Here is a 16,425-nt window from a genome sequence, read left to right on the forward strand (position 1 = left end):
ATTGTATTAAAGTACAAAAAGTGTATACTAGGGGTTAGGAGTGCTGCATTGAGTTCCACACAGGTAGCTTGCCTCTCCCTCTGCCGGTCTCTGCCTGCCTCTCTGTGCCCCTCATGAATAAATAAATAAAATCCTCAAAAAAAAAAAAAACTATTTCACTATGAAAGGTGATACAGACATACTCATGAAATGAGTGTTTTTTGTGTGTGTGTGAAGAAATTACTTCGTATCATTTCTAATGCTTACCTAACTGAAAATTACATTAAAAAAAATTACTACACATAACATGGGGAAAAACATAAAAGACTTCATTGCCTATTAAATATAGCTTTTATGAAACTGATAAAAAAAACAGAACTCTTTAGTTAAAGCAAAATGTTAGCTTATATTGTTTAAAGTTTACTAATAAGATATTTGTAAATATATTTACTTTATGCAATATATATTATATTACTTTTCTATTGCTGTGCAACAATGCAACAAATTATTGCAAATGTAATAGCTTAAAACAACACAAATACATTATCTCCTGATTTCCATAGGTCATGAGTCAGGGTACTGTTGGTTGGATCCGCTACACAACATCTCACCAGGCTGAAGTCAAGGTATAGCTGGGGCTGCAGTATTATCTAAAGTTCACAGTCTTCATTCAAGATCAAAGATTCTAGAGAGGATTCAATTTGTTGCATTTCTCAGTCTGAGGTTCCCATTTTCTTGCATGCTGTTATCCAGGGAGCATTTTTAGCTGCTAGAAGCCACCTACCACTACCTGCCCTGTGGCCCTCTCTACGACACTGCAGTTTACTTCTTCATGACCAGAAGGAGGTAGCTGCTTCACGTTCTCATTTTTTGAGGCCACTTCACTCTCTGGCCTCTAGATGTACTTTGAAATGGCCTACCTCATTAGGCTAGACCCACCCAGGAAATCTCTGTAACTTAAAGGCAACTGAGACTTTTTCATCAAAATTCATCAAAATTCATTCACATCAACACCTAGATTATTGTGTGATTGCAACCCTGGGAGAAGATGTGTATACTAGAGGTTAAAAATCATAAGGGGCTAAATACTTTTGCTTACTTTACATACATTTAGAAACAGAATGACTTTTATTGAGCAGTCTCATGAATTAATTGGATTCATATACAGGGTTATATCCTGGCTCTCAGTAACTACCACAATATCTTATAAATAACTATACTTTGAGTTTATTAAAAACAAAACAACAAACCTTACATATATTGAGAATAAGTAGGGGTATTTTGTAGGTTACAAAAATATATCTTACATTCTAAAATTATGTTCACAAAATTTAATTCTATATTGTAAGAAAAAGTGAAGTTTCGTTTTGGCCTCTTTATTATTTATAATATTAAGATATTTAACTATATTTAACTATATAAAATCATTTTACCAATTAGGTTGGATATTTCAGAAATTCCATCATATTCTTTGATAAAACAAATGTTCAAGATGTGCATTTTTTTACGCAATCAGTGAATTTTATTAAGTGTATTTTAGGCTTAATATATATTCCTGAATCATCTTTTCAGAATTAGTAAATGGCTTATGCTATTGATATAGCTAGATACATCGATGATTCTACCGCAGAGCATAGAGGCTAATTTTAGACATTTGCAAGTTTGAACATGTACTTTACAGATTAGGCTCTGGTGTGTACTAATCAACCTGCAGACATTAGAAGCTCAAGCTTTATTCTTTATAAATTAGTATACTCTTTTCAGAAATCTATATGAAAGCATCCTCACTGCCACTATAGTATCAAATTTAATATCAAATTTTAAAAAAATAGGCTTAAAATTTTTTATCATTATGTAATTATATTTTACCATAAATTACATGAAATTATTCTTACTCAATTTTGCTAATGCAGAGAAAGTAATTATCATGTTTTGGAAATAAAGTAAAAAATAGATTCTATTTAGGTGGTCATATTACAGCACTTAGAAGTTTATGAATATCCTAGTGCACATGCCGCTTAATAGACAAAATGTCTAATCGTTAACTGTAACATCGGGCAAAAAACTTAATTTCTTCTTTTATTTAATCATCTATAAAATAAGCTGTCTTTGCAGTCTGCAAATGCTATGATCTATGATTTGGAGGAATGACTAGAGATGTTTTCCAGAATCACTGCTCTAAATTTATTGTTCTTTATAAGCATTAACTATGGAGAAAATCATAAGAACGTTTTCTATCTTTCTCCCTCTCCTTCTCTCTCTTTCTAGGTATCTATTAATCATTTATCTATTTATTTAATCGAGCTACTTATTTATCTATCTATATCATTCTATATAGACTTTATTATTTCATTATTTTATAAGATAATGAATTAGATTGGTTATAGAAAATATTATTTTGTGTATATGTCCAAGAAAATTAAAAGAAAATAATTAGAAAAACAATACCAACAACAAAGGCAACTTTCTCTAATCTTCCAGTTCAGAAGAGAATAGTTTCTTAAAAATAAAACAAAAGAAAAAAAAAAAAAAAACAACTCCTATTGAGGTAGTGTTTTTCAGTGTTTTATTGGATAAATTTTATTTATTGATAAAGTTAGTATAAAGAGTCTAAGAACATCATGAAACAAAGGAATTCTCAGATTAAATACTTAGAACTTTAAATATTTAAAGCCTTTATTCTTAAACTCAGTATTTTGTAAAAAAAAGAAAAAATACCTGAATTTCTTCAGGTACAGAGGGTTTATTATTACTATTTTTGAGATCATCAAGAGACTTTATTTTTTTTTCATCTTTATTTATTTATGATAGTCACATAGAGAGAGAGAGAGAGGCAGAGACATAGGCAGAGGAAGAAGCAGGCTCCATGCACCGGGAGCCCGACATGGGATTCGATCCCGGGTCTCCAGGATCGCGCCCTGGGCCAAAGGCAGGCACTAAACCGCTGCACCACCCAGGGATCCCAAGAGACTTTAATTTTGAGAGCAGTTTTAGGTTTACTGAAAAATTGAGCAGATAGAGTTCCCTATCCTCCACATCCAGTTTCTCAGATTATTAGCATCTTATATTAGTATGTACTATTTGTTGTAAGTAATGAACTAATATATTTTTTAAAGGTTTTATTTATTTATTCATGAGAGAAACAGAGAGAGAGAGAAGCAGAGACACAGGCAGAGGGAGAAGCAGGCTCCATGCAGGGAGCCCGACGTGGGACTCAATCCCAGGACTCCAGGATCACACCCTGGGTTGAAGGCGGTGCTAAACCGCTGAGCCACCCAGGGATTCCTTAATGAACCAACATTGATGTATTATTATAGTTCATAATTTATTCAGCTATCTTTAGTGTTTTCTCTTCCAGAATCCCATGCAAGATACTACATTGCATTTAGTTGCAGTATCTCTCTGGGTTTCTTTTGTCTGTGATAATTTATTTGACTTTCTTTGTTTTTGATAACTTAAAAGTTTTGAGGAGTATCGGTAAGGGAGTTTGTAAAATGCCCCTTCTTTGGCATTTGTGGTGTTTTGTTTTATTTGTTTATGTATTGATTTTTGAGTTTGGGGTTTGGGAAAGGGAGAGCACAGAGTTATGTCAAGGGTCCATTTGATCTGGAGATAGCTGACCTGCTAGATGTCAGAGTAGCTGATTACAACTAGCCACAATGAAAGTGACAGCCAAGCCTTCAATCCTTACTGCATGAAGATAAGCAAGAGGCTAAATGGGGGAATGTGCTGCCCTCCACTGTTCTGTTTTTCACGTCTAGGACTATGTGCTGGTGGAGATTCAGGTGTATCCGTGCAGATATGAGCATAGTCTTATTTCTGAGGTGGTCCCAAACAAGTGGTTTCTGTAATTTTATGGATCTAGGGGCTGGGGGAAAGAAGAGGAAGAAGGGCTAGGAGTAGAAAAAGTAGTGAGCAATGAGTTAGAGAAAAATGTCTTCAGATTTCTTCCTTTCTCCCCTTGATAAGGCAATCTCAACAGAGGTACCTAGGGAAGGCCTCAGCAGAAAGCCCAGGTAAAGAGGCCTCAATTTGAAGCCTAAAGCATGCCACAGCCGGGGCCCTGAGACCATGACTTCAGTCCTCTTCAGCCTGCAGTGCACTGGCTGTGCAGAGTCTGGTGTGTAGAGGGAAACTTCTCTGGTGAGGCCTGCCAGATAAGTCCTTTATAAATGCTTAAGGTCAGGCCTAAAAAATCATAGATAGTATTTCGGGCAGGATCCAGACTTTTCAATCTAATGTATCATTTCCATTACATCATATCAAATGTACATTCCATCAACATGACTTATGACTGTTGGTATTAATGGTGGTCACCTGCCTGAGGTAGTATTTGTCATGTTTCTGCATCATAAAGTTACTCTCCGCCTCCCCACCCTTTCCATACAGACTTCTTTGGAAGGAAATCCCTATGTGCTCTCCACACTTTAGGAGTGAGAAGTTACCTTTTACTTTCTTGAGGCAGACCATCTACTTAATTCATTTGGGATTCTTTTGCACAGATTTGTCCCTTCTTCCTCATTTATTTATTCAATCATGCATTTTTATCAATATGGGCTCATGAGTATTTATTTTATATTCTGTGTTATATTCTAATATTACTTTGTTTAGTTTGTTGCCCAAATTGTTCTGACTATGGCCGTTGATCAGGGGATTTATTTTAAGTACATTTTTAGAAATGAGAAAGGTATATATTAGGACCAATGAGCCAATCCTGGGAACTGCTATATAGCCAGTCACCACATATTTGAGTAGTAGTGCAGTACACAACTCCGGGGACACTATTGACCTTGTCATGTATCTGAATGGGACTCTACAGAGTTCACATAGAAAGCTTGTGAACCCAAACCCAGTCTCCTAATATATACTTATGCCTCTCAGGAAGTGGACAACAATTCAGATGCTTCAGAATTCAATGCAGCTTTTTAACTTGGATATTTTATCATCCCTGACAGTGTATGTATTCCTTCAGATTGCTTGTAAATGTTCCAGATTAGGTTTATTCTGCCTCTTTTTATATCTTCTTTCACTGTCCCTGCCCTTTTGAACTAACTGCTTCCGACTTCATTGCTCTCAAAGCCAAGTGTTAAAAATCACTGCAAGTCAAGAGGTAAATCTGGGCTCAAAGTAGAGTGTAATGTATTGAATGAACTTCTTAGCTAAAAACAAACTTGGTTTTTATAGTTTGGAATTTTATTACATTGTTCTTGTTATACAAGTTTAATTCTCAGATTTCAAGAATTTGCATTGTGATTCAGTTTAATAATTTTTAGCTTTCTCTACTGTTCAAAGATTCCTATGATTCCTATGAATCCTATACAGCACAATTGAAATACTAATTAGACACATTCTTTCAACCGATGTAACTATGGGAGAAAGATGTTTTTAGCTACAGAATCCTGCCCAGGAAAATACTGATAGTAAGTTAATAACTTTTCTTTCTCTATGATAACAGACCAAGACTCAGCTACTCCTGGACCTGAAGTTTGGTTTTCAGAGGTGTTGCAGTTTATACAAGCTCTAAAAAAGGAGGTATGTGCTCTGTTTTGTAAAGTAAACTTAATATTTTTTATCCTTATCATGTTGCTGTTTCTACCATAAAGGCATTTTACTTGTTTCTTAATTCAGTTGGCAAATATTGCTTCTTAAAAGTTAGATCTAGAAATCTGGCAATTGGTGATGTAATTGGCTTTAAAATGAGGAAAATCTTATCTAAATTTCCTTTTCCTTCATATCTTTTACTGCATTCAATACTAGCATCTTACCTACAGTAGGATGATTGCAATTTGTTTGCAGTTGGTATCCTGTAAGAAATCCTTGCAGTGTCAAGGTACCTCAGTTTGGTTAACTTATGTAGCGGATTCCAGCATTGAAACTATTTTGTCTGCAAGCAACCATTAGTAAGTGCTCCCGTTAGTATTGTTGTCTAAAAAAAATTGGAAAAAGGTATTCTTTTTCAGTCTTTAAAATATGTCATTGTGGGCTATTCCATCATGTTCACTGTAAGTTACATCCTTGAAAGGGATTTGAAAGGGAATATTTATAGGTTTAAAATAAATCCAAATAAAAATCTTATTTGCATCATTGTCATATCATAATTATATATGATAATGAATGGCTTGATTACATAAATATTTTAGGCTACCAAAAATAATATTGAAGTAGACATTTTAAAACTATTTATTCTTCTAAAATATAATGCCAAAATTGAAGGGGAAGCTGAAGACTAGATTTTTGCCTAAGACTAGGGCCAAAGGCAAATGTTGCTCTGCTTTTTTATTTAGTACCTCAATTCCTTTTTGCTTTTATCTCACCTTACTTCTACTTTCCTTAATACATTATTATCTTTTTCTTACTTTTTTTTCCTTACTACATTTTGATAAATGTCTTTGGTTTTTGAATATTTTACCACATAATTGCTCAATTATAAATCATATTTTTTTTGGATGGGCCACTCCACATATACCTAGGCAGCATGATATAACATGGTATATATACATGGGTGGATTTTTATTGTTAAGCTGGTGGGCATAGCAAGTATTTTTGTACTTTTTAATGAAAGACTCTAATGAATAAAACCATGAATATATGTTAATTCACAATAAAGGCATTTATTAGAGAGTTTAAAATTTCTTGTAAGCTTTGTGGGTTTGCATTTTTTTCTCCAATTTGCTTATGCTCTTATATTTTTTGTTAACAATTGCCTGGGATAGCTAAGGTGGTGAGTTGTTGAGTGAGATAATAACCATTTTTTCTCTGTGATGTGTGCAGTGCAAAGTATTTCTAGTTGGTCATAATTGTGATGTTTATAAAACCCACCTCAGGGCAAAGGAATATGAATAAAACCGGCTAATAGAGAATATGTAATCATAAAAGAAATTAAAGATAGCATTAGGAAATTAGAAACTACAACAGACTACTTACCATGTGGGATCTAAATAGTTAAACAAGTTTGTGAAAAACGGAATTTGTAGAGGAGAAGAGGCAGGAGACAATTACCTTTCCTATGAACTTTCTCTATGTCTCTGGCATTGGGTTTTTCATATATGTCATTTTAGCAGCTGCTAATTTTTCATCTAATCCTCAGAGTTCTTTGCATACATTTGCCCATTAATAACTAATTATAGATAACTGTGCAAACTGAAAGAGATGGTAAAGGAATAAGAATTTTCTTCATAGGACTTTTCCACAAGTGAATATACATTAAATAAAAAATAAAGACATGCTATCTTGTCAAAATATGTAAATTCATTTGCTTTAGTAAAGTGGTAAAAGTACTTTTATCTTGCATATCAACAACATGACTTCACTTCCATGTTTGTCCTTCCTAAATTTCCTAATTCTTTTTCTCTATCTGTACAATCATTTTGAATCCAAACATTTATCCTCTTATCATTCTATTTATATTTTTAATATTTTATTTATTTATTCATGAGAGAGAAAGAGAGAGAGAAAGACACACAGGCAGAGGGAGAAGCAGGCTCCATACAGGGAACCCGATGTGGGACTCGATTCCGGATCCCAGGACACGCCCTGGGCTGAAGGCAGACGCTCAACCGTTGAGCCACCCAGGCATCCCTCATCAGTCTATTTCTGAAGAGATTATTTTGTTTAAAGATTTTGGCATTGCTCATTATTTATTATCCATAACTTGTATATTACCTATACATGACAGACTTTCAGCAAAATGTATTAAATAAATCAGTGTAATGCTATCACATATTTACAACTAAACACAATGCTGCAATATTCTAAAATAGTACCCCAAGAACAGAGTTGTATATAAATCAAGAAACATACTTTGCTTATTATTTTTAAATATTTTTAAATTATTCATGAATTAGCTAAAATAATTTTATTATTTGAATGGAAATTTGTTGTTCAGCACCAAAGAATGCATACCAAGGTGATACTTCACGATGTAGACACTAAACTTCTACCATAGGATATTTAATGACAGTAGAAACCCAATCAGATAGAAGCAGTGCATGAAATGAATCAACATCAAGGAAGAGAAAGAGAAAGACAGGCATTTTTCATTCCAAAAGGTGTGCACATTCACTTTACATTAAAAGCACTCCATCAGGTACATGGGTATCTTACCAAAAAAAAAAAAAAAATGTTAAACAGAAAGAAAATATGTATTTAGATACTTAATGACTCAAATTGAAGAGTCTACAGGAAGCAAAGGAGGATGATCAAGCAACGAGGATATTTAAATCTGAGCAGCTGGGAAGGCCCAAGAGAAAGTTCTAATCTTTATATCCTGGTTGTGGCTAAATTGCAGTATGAAACAGATTTATTTGGAATGTCTTAAACTATAAAGTTGGGCAACCTTTGTTAAACTCTGGAGAGGACAATATTTTATTTTGAGCCTAACAAATTAAAGATCAACCTGGGCCATCTGGGTCTGTAATAAGAACAAATAGCAAAAGCATGGTTAGCAAATATCATAGCATGGTTAAAGGGACGTTACAAACATAGCTGTCTATAGATGCTGTAATTTACAGACATTTTCTATTTCCTCTGATAATAAATTTAATTTATTCCTCTGGCCCTTCATTTTGGATAAATTTTCTGCCACTTTATCAATACATTCCCAAGGATTTCAGAATAAAGTTGCATACAATAAAACTCATGGACCTGACACATTGTAAGTAAAATATTCTCGTGTATTTGCTACATATAGTTTTCTCTCTTAGATTTCTCTTTAACAAATAAAAGTTATTCAAGTGAATTATAAATTTGATATTTCTAGTTCATTCATGGTCTGTTAGATTAGCTTAGAAGAATTTTTTAAAAATGATCCCAGGCTTTTTCCATGATATAAAACTAATCATATGAAATATTTTCAGAAAAACTATCCATTTTAAATTGTACCTTAGAGTCACATTTTTTTTTACGCTAGCAATATTTTATTTTTACTTTTGATTCAAATATTTCATTCGTATTGGACATGCAGAGAAATATGTATATGTACAGATGAAAATAAGATGCAAAGGAAATGTATTTTAACAACAAATTGATAATGAGTAGTTTATGATTCATAGAAAATTATCTCTGCATTCTTAGTTTTGCATTTGGTTCCTGCTCACTTTCATCATTCCATATTGCTTTAGAAAATAAATTTACTTTATTTTTCTTTATCTAAGAATCATAGCCACTGATTTACCATGTTGAAATGAAAATATTTTATTTTATTTTATTTATTTTTTTTTGAAATGAAAATATTTTAAAGTGATAATGAACTGTTTTTAAAATTGTTATCCCAATGATTGCTTACAAAAGATGAACTCTGAAATAAAATTGGGGGGACAATTTTCATTAAAGTTGGGCACACATATCTTTAAGCATTTATTAACATTATTTATAGAATTCAATTTCCAATTCTACATTCTTAATCATTCAAATCACCCTGTATTTAAGACCTCTCATTTTAGCAATATTTATTGGCTACATACTTTCCTCCATTCAGTTTTTTCATATATTTACTCCATGTAAACATATCTTTCTTATCAGTAGCTGAGAAATATCTTTTTCACCTAAAAATTATCCTATATTAAGCTTCCTCTTTGTCTTTTACATTTTACTCCTTTTCTTACTTGGATTTATTCTTAAGAAATCAGTTCAACCTGTCCTTTATATGCTACCATAAGCTCTAATGAATTATTTGCTATGCTCTGCTTATTCACCCTACCTGGTCTTTATCTCTGTTTCTGTATTCTCAAATGGAAATGATTTTTCCTCTTGTGTTCTAATGGCTTCACTATCTACATCATTGATCACAACATCTCCTACCCATTTGTGATATAATTTCATATAGATCTTTAAAAAGAAATCTCTCTCTGTATATAGGTTACCTAACAATATATATGATAGGATCATACTGCTGTGATTGAAAGAAAACTCTCCTGAAATGACTTTGAACTATGTAATGCTTATACAGCAAACAAAAGGAAGATGTAATCAATGAAGGACTGGTGTTCAAAGTTATCAGAATACCAGATTTCTCCTCTCTTTATATTCCTTGTGTCCAGCAGGTTACTTTTATGATTATTATCCCATCAAATGGCTGTGGTACTTTGACTTTTGGATAACCATGCCAGGTAGCTGAAAACATCCTTTTCCTTGTGAAGTTTTTATCTTTTATTGTTTTGAATGAAAGAAAGCCTCCAACACATCCTATTGGTAGAATTGAATCATATAATCGCTCTTAATGAAAGAAAAGTTCAATATGTTTGGCTTCCCATTCTTTGTAATCAAGAAAGTATAGGATACAGAACTCTGGAAATGGGCCCTGAATATATATTCTACAATGTCAGCCACAGCATTTAGCTACATGCAACCTCATAATCCAGCTTCCAACCTATTTTGCCATCTTCTGTCTCAGAGATTTTCAACTAGAGCTGGAACCACCTCCTTTAATGATATTTGGGAAACGGTGGGGGTGTTTTCTGATTGTTATAGACTGAATATTGCTACCAGCATGGAGGATATGAATGCCAGAGATGTTAATATCTTGCATTGTGTGGGGTAGTGTTTAATGTCAAATGATGGTATTTCCATCAAAATTGTTGGTAGTATCCACTTTGTTAAAACAAACAGACATTTTGTATAACCTTTTCAGGCAACTCAACTCAGCATTTCTTTTGTTGTCAAACTCTAATTATTATATATTTATTTGTGTCAAATTCATAAGATATTTATACATGTAATATATAATATTTGTGTCAAATTCATAAGATATTTATACATGTAATATATAACATATATATTATTAGTATAGATATGGAGAGAGAGAAAGAGGGACACACATACACACATACACACACACCATAAGAGGAGACACATTACACAAGTGTATCCAGATTCAGTGCATGTTAGGAAATGAGTCACTGATATTGTGGGACTAATAACAAAGGTATTGCATATGACAAACTGCACCATTGCCTTTACTTCATATTGTCTCACTTTCATCTTAAATTTCTATTTGGCTTAATCACTTACTAAGTGATTGGCTTAATCACATGGTCTAAAGAAATTAACATCCATGAACTTTGTTTTCTAATAACTGTAATTGAAGTATTAGTTTTTTAAACTTTCTAAATTTTTTTGAAAGGCATGGATTATAAATTGTGATGGTACATTTGAGAAACATACCTTCAGTATTTAGTGCATGGCATATAATAAACTGTATTAAATGTTGTGTCTTCCTTGTATTATACCTCCAAAGATTTCCTTGATATTATATGATGCATTTCCATTACTTTCATAACAAGAGAACTTGAATATTATCCTCTTTGCACCCGTTTCCTCATTTTTAAATGGCATCCTTATATATTTGTTATGAGGAAAAATAATGTAATTTACTTAAAGTCCTTAGCATAACACCTAAAATGGGGTAGCCTTCAATGCATGTTAACTATAACTTTTATTTTTTTATTTTTTTTAAAGATTTTATTTATTTATTCATGAGAAACACAGAGAGAGAGGGAGAGAGGCAGAGACACAGGCAGAGGGAGAAGCAGGCTCCATGCAGAGAGCCTGACGTGGGACTCGATCTCGGGTCTCCAGAAACAGGCCCTGGACTGAAGGTGGCGCTAAACCGCTAAGCCACCTGGGCTGCCCATCTATAACTTGTAATATGTTATTACAAACTAAACTTATTTGGTTTTGGTTAAAGAATATGAAAAATAATATTCCTTAGGAATATTATTATAAGCTAATAATTATGTCATTATAATATGTTTTAATAAGGACAAAGCTATATAATTTTTAAAAAGTGGATATTCTTTCTGTATTCAAAAAAAAATTTAATGAGGGGCCCCTGGCCGGCTCAGTTGGTTAAGCACCTGCCTTTGGCTCAGATCATGATCCCAAAGTCCTGGAATGGAGCCCTGCATCAGGCTCCCTGCTCAGTGGGAAATCTGCTTTTCCCTCTCCCTCTGCTCCCCACCCCCACTTGTGATCACTCTTGCTCTCTCTCTCTCTCAAATAAATAATCTTTAAAAAAAATGAATGACTAATCCTCATGAGTGTTATATGAGTGTCCTAAGGGCTGCCTGAACAAAGTATCACAAACCAGATGGCTTAAAATAATAGAAACGCTATCTTCCAGTTTTGGAGGTCAGAAGTCTGCGGTGGAGGATTTCATAGTGCTTACTCCCTGAAGATCCGGTGGGGGTATGGGATCCTTCCTTGGCTCTTCCTATCTTCTATTGGTTGCCAACAATCTTTGGTGTTCCTTGGCTTGCTGATGCATCATTTTGCATCCATTGTCATGCCGCCTTCTCTGTATCTTCATATAACATTCTCTTCTATATGTGTCTGCATTTCTGTGTCTGAATTTCCTCTTCTAACAAGGACACTGGTCATTGGGTGAAGACCCAGCCTAACCCATAACGACACCATCTTAGCTTGATTACATCTGCAAAGTCCCTTTTCCAAATAAAGACACATTCCTAGTTACTGAGGATTAGGACTTCAACCATCTTTTGGGGGACACAATTAAACCAAACAGTTACTTGCTTTTTTTTTCCTTTCTTCTTTTTTTTTTTTTTCTCTTTTTGAGAGGTGGGGAAGGAGCAGAGGGAGAGGGAAAGAATCTGTTTTTTAAGGTTTATTTATTTATTTTAGAGAGAGACAGTGACAGCATGAGTGGGGGGAGGGGCAGAGGGAAAGAAACTCAAGCAGACTGCCCACTGAGCTTGGAACCCAAGTGGGGCTTGATCCCAGGACCCATGAGATCATGACCTGAGCTGAAATCAAGAATTAGATGCTTAACCGACTGAGCCACCAGGCACCTCAGTTACTTGCTATTTGAAAACAATGATCTAAATCCTTCACACGTACTTTCTTAATTTTCTCACTTCTATCACTATTAGAAATCATCTTACAATTATGCTATTACATATAGGTAAAATGAGGCACAGGTTAATTAACCAAAATTTGCACAAACGGTAGGCATTGGAGCCATTTTATGAACATAGGTAATCTGACTTCAAATATATATGAGTAGATCTTAAATGTCTTGGGCTGGAAAGACATGTAGTATGAGGCTGTTGGAAAATAATTTATTGACGGGTGAACTCACTCATTGCTGGTCTCAGGTCTGTCAAGGGTACCAGAAATAGTCCTAAAATTTGGCTGAGGTGGTTTATTAAAACTTGGACAGGATAACAGCCTTCAGTACTTGAAATGGTAATGAAAGGACATTTTGTTACAACACTAAGGAAAGGTTAGAAGCTTAAGGAAGTAGGATGTTAGAATTAATTTAATTTGCAAGATGTAAATATCTACCACTTAATTGTGTTCCCCAGCAGGTCCTCGAGGACATTTCCTTCACTTAGTCAATTACTAATCCCCTGATGGAGACCACACTGGCATCTTAGTGGCTCAATGGTTGCTGACCTCTATAAACTACATTTAATGGTAGAAAATGCTTCTGTGGAACCAGGCTCTTTAATATGAATGGGGTCAACAGAATTTTAGGATAGCAAAAGCTAGGTGGCAATACTTAAATATTGACACATGCATGACACACAAAATCAATATAAAGTGCAGCAATGAGAGACTGAAATTCAGCCTGCCCCTATCTAAGGGGATCTGTGTCAGTGTATAAAATATCATAACGGTTTTAGGAGTTGCATGGTGGGACAGAAACCAGAATGTTGCTCAAATGTATATAATCCAAAGTTAAGAATAAGAGCTAGTGAGCAGTAAGATGATACTTGTTATACCCTTTTCTGAATGTAAAACACTTCAAAATCTGATAGTCTACTGATTGAGGAGGAGAATACTTTCTTTAGAGGAAAGACCCTATAATGCCACTGTAAAAATATACAACAGATATCATTTTGATCCTTTTTAAAAGGGCTCTGTGACCTCTTTATAGTTTTACAGTATACTGGAGGCAGAAGAATATACTAACATTTTGAAGAATTTTAGACGTAGTTGCTAGGTTGACTCTAATATCAAGAAACTCAAAAGATACTCCAGTTATCGTGGTGATATGGAAGTTAGATTATAATGGAAGCTCTGGTCTAAGTACAATTCACAGTGAGTCCTGTGCTAATTTTTCCAGGCTTCAAATGTATAATCAGGTTAAATATAGTTAGCACCTGACCTATGGAATAGAACCCCTCAAAGTACTTAGCTCTATTTCTTAGCCTCTAGGCATAACTCAAGGCAACAACTATTTCATTATATCTAATACTTTTGTGGTTCAGGAAATTGAGCTGAACGTCGCAGAGGGACTTCTGTTCAGTGTGTCATCACGGTTCACCAGTGACACTCACTTGGCATCTGGTCATGTTTGAAAATAAATAGCTTCCATTTACATAAGTAATGTTGTTGCAGAGATGCTTGAGAGGTTGCATTCACATGGGCCCCTTTCTCTATGCAGTCTTAGTGTTTTGTTTTGTTTTTCATATAGTCTCTCAAGACTAGGCCTAGAAGGGGCATAGTGACACTTCCACTGTACTTTGCTAGTCCAAGCAATCACAGACAGGCCAGAATTCAAGTAGAATAAACATTGAGCCCATTTATCAATTAAAATGTACCAAAAATATGCAGCCAAAGGTGTGATCTTTTGGATTATTAATTTATTATTATTATTATTATTATTATTATTATTATTATTAATTGAGAAAAACCTTCTACAGCTAGTTCACTGGTCCAAGGCACATTAGGCCCAATTTGTAGCTTGAACCCAAAGTTAAACCCCATGTAGACCATCTAACCTTCAAGTACTCATAGATTCATGGGTAAAAATAAATTCTTGTTCTTTCAACTCACTAAATTCTGGGAGTAATTTGTTATTAAGCAATAACTCATCAATATAATCATTATAGAGGTAGATCCTAGATCAAGTTTAAGAATGTCTAGCAGCTGCAGGTAAGTCACATGAGAATGCAGGCTCCCAGATATCATTTTATAGACCATTGCCTCTTCTTCAGGTCATACCAGAGGTCTTATAGAGGTTTTTCTATGAACTTAAAGAAAAAGATTTGAGTTAGTTTCCCAGATGGCTGGAAATAGACTATAGTCTCATTTTCAGATCGCTCTGACGGACAGTTATGAAGAAAAGTCTTCCTAGTAACAGAGCTAAAAGTAAATAGTTAAATAACCAAGTTGCATATATTGGAAAGTAGTAGGAGGTGACTCCTATAGTCACTCAGGTGACTCCTGAGTAGTGGAAAACATCTTGGGTAGTTGTTTAGAACTTCAAATGAACAAGTCTGAAAGAAATGGAATATAAAATTTTGAGGGAGATGTGTGTGTAGGGACCTATGAGATTGAGAGTATATGGATCTTTGTGTCTCACATTAGTGCTCAGAAATAAGTAGCTGTCACTAATGATTCTAAATAATCGAGGAGACAAAATGACAGATTTTGTGGCTATAAATCAGACTTTCCTCTTAGCTTGACAAGTTTTTTTTTTTGTACAAAGTGCCCATGAAAATGTGGTCATCATGGCAGGAAGACCCTAATGATGCTAACAGCAACATATTGTAATTTGTGTAAATAGGCATCTGCATGAAATTGGAAAACATGCTCTCCCTTGATGAAATTTTCAAGACACTCAGGTATGATGGACAAACCCAGAACTCATCACAGTAACACTATCCTCTAAAACTTTCGACAGCTAGTTGGTTTTCACACAAGGAACATGATTTTACAATTCTAAAATTTCCCAAGTAATTGTTCAGTATATTTTTTGATTAACTACTGTTTATCCTTCCTTAAATATAAGCTGGAGAAAGAAAATATGTAATCTGTGGTTTCTAAAACAGTGAGTAATTTGTCAAGATGACCTTGTTATCTTGATTTCTCTTCTTAACATTTTTATTGAGCAAAACATTTGGCTGAGGAATAACATTAATGATGGATTAGAATTGAAAGAATTTTCACTGCCAAATAAAATTTTTCCCTGCACCTTTTTATTCTATCATAGTAGTGGATAATTTACTTGTTTCATTATAAAAATAATTTTCGTCATGAATACTTGCATTTAATGCTTGTGCAGAAACATGAGAATAGAATAGATTATCATGCCACAGTGACCTAGAAATACAGAAAAGATCATTTTGTTTGTACTTGTATCTAGTTCTATCAAATACCAGATGGTCTGGAAAGGTAAGATAATGCTAATGAGTCTCAAGATATTGCATAGCAATTAGTGCAGCAACCAAGGTCAAACTGCCATTGTTCGACTCAACAAATAATTTAATTTATAAATAAGTTTATTTCCCAGATAAGGTAAAGAAAATATCACTAAGAAAATATTGTAGTTTTTAAATTTTATCTGTTAGACTTTCCTAGAGTTTCTGAATTATTTTGGGTTTTCTGTTGTGTAGCAGAGGATTATTCAGCAGATTTGGGTTGTCCCCATTCTACTTATTGCAAAGAAAGATTTGATCTTCGCTCAGCTTCTAGGTTATAATT

At 34.1% G+C, this 16,425-nt stretch overlaps 1 long non-coding RNA gene across 1 annotated transcript in view; it reads left to right on the forward strand.

Moving 5' to 3' along the window:
* The window catches only part of LOC125754578 (uncharacterized), a 50,206-nt gene that overhangs the window by 23,415 nt on the left and 10,366 nt on the right, over positions 1 to 16,425 (forward strand). The window contains exon 2 of the long non-coding RNA XR_007409206.1: positions 5,435 to 5,511. This is a non-coding gene — a long non-coding RNA (uncharacterized LOC125754578). The remainder of the gene's footprint in view (positions 1 to 5,434; positions 5,512 to 16,425) is intronic.

This window comes from Canis lupus, chromosome 38 (genome assembly GCF_003254725.2).
Source record: "Canis lupus dingo isolate Sandy chromosome 38, ASM325472v2, whole genome shotgun sequence".
Classification (NCBI taxonomy): Eukaryota; Metazoa; Chordata; class Mammalia; order Carnivora; family Canidae; genus Canis; species Canis lupus.